Below are 1,067 nucleotides of genomic sequence, written 5' to 3'. Positions count from 1 at the left end.
CATACTTCAAGAACTCCCTTCTTCATAGGCGTCCCATTACTCATAGGATTCCTTTCAGAAGTGTACATGAACTGGTTATTAGCAACCATGTCAATGAGTTCTTGAGCTTCTGCAGGCATTTTCTTTAGGTGAATGGATCCACCTGCAGAAGTGTCCAGTGACATCTTTGATAGCTCAGATAAACCATCATAGAATATGTCCAGGATGGTCCATTCTGAAAGCATGTCAGAAGGACACTTTTTGGTCAACTGTTTGTATCTTTCCCAAGCTTCATAGAGGGATTCACCTTCTTTTTGTCTGAAGGTTTGAACATCAGCTCTAAGCTTGCTCAGTTTTTGAGGAGGAAAGTACTTGGCTAAGAAAGCCGTGACCAGCTTATCCCAAGAGTTCAGGCTGTCTTTGGGTTAAGAATCAAACCATAATCTAGCTCTGTCTCTTACAGCAAAAGGGAAAAGCATGAGCCTGTAGACTTCAGGATCTACTCCATTAGTCTTAACAGTATCACATATCTGTAAGAATTCAGTTAAGAACTGAAAAGGATCTTCAGATGGAAGTCCATGAAACTTGCAGTTCTGCTGCATCAGAGAAACTAATTGAGGTTTCAGCTCAAAGTTGTTTGCTCCAATGACAGGAATGGAGATGCTTCTTCCATGTAGATTGGAATTAGGTGCAGTAAAGTCACCAAGCATCTTCCTTACATTATTAATATTTTTGGCTGCCATCTCCTTCTCCTGTTCGAAAATTTCTGAAAGGTTATCTCTGGATTGTTGTATTTTAGCTTCTCTTAATTTTTTCTTCAGAGTCCTTTCAGGTTCTGGATCTGCTTCCACAAGAATGTTCTTATCCTTGCTCCTGCTCATATGACAAAGAAGAAGGCACAGAAAAATAACAATAATAATAGAGATCCTTTATACCACAGTATAGGGATCCCTTTGTGAGTGGAAGAAAAGAGGGAGACAAAGAATCTGATGTAAAGAAAGAAACACAACTGTGAGGATGGCAGAGATGTGAGATGAGATGTTAGTAAATGGATAAATAAATAGAATAGGATGGGAGAGGGAGAATTT

General features: G+C 39.4%; 1 non-coding gene across 1 annotated transcript; it reads left to right on the top strand.

The window, feature by feature from the left end:
- Positions 1–218: 218 nt before the first annotated feature.
- LOC148576913 (small nucleolar RNA R71) lies at positions 219–326 on the top strand. The gene has a single exon (XR_015903618.1). It is a non-coding gene; the product is annotated as a small nucleolar RNA R71 (small nucleolar RNA).
- Positions 327–1,067: the final 741 nt, after the last annotated feature.

Source organism: Arachis ipaensis, chromosome B1, assembly GCF_059453495.1.
Source record: "Arachis ipaensis isolate K30076 ecotype BB chromosome B1, ASM5945349v1, whole genome shotgun sequence".
Classification (NCBI taxonomy): Eukaryota; Viridiplantae; Streptophyta; class Magnoliopsida; order Fabales; family Fabaceae; genus Arachis; species Arachis ipaensis.
Note: the sequence above shows the minus strand (reverse complement) of the source record. Positions and strands in the feature narration are given on the sequence as shown.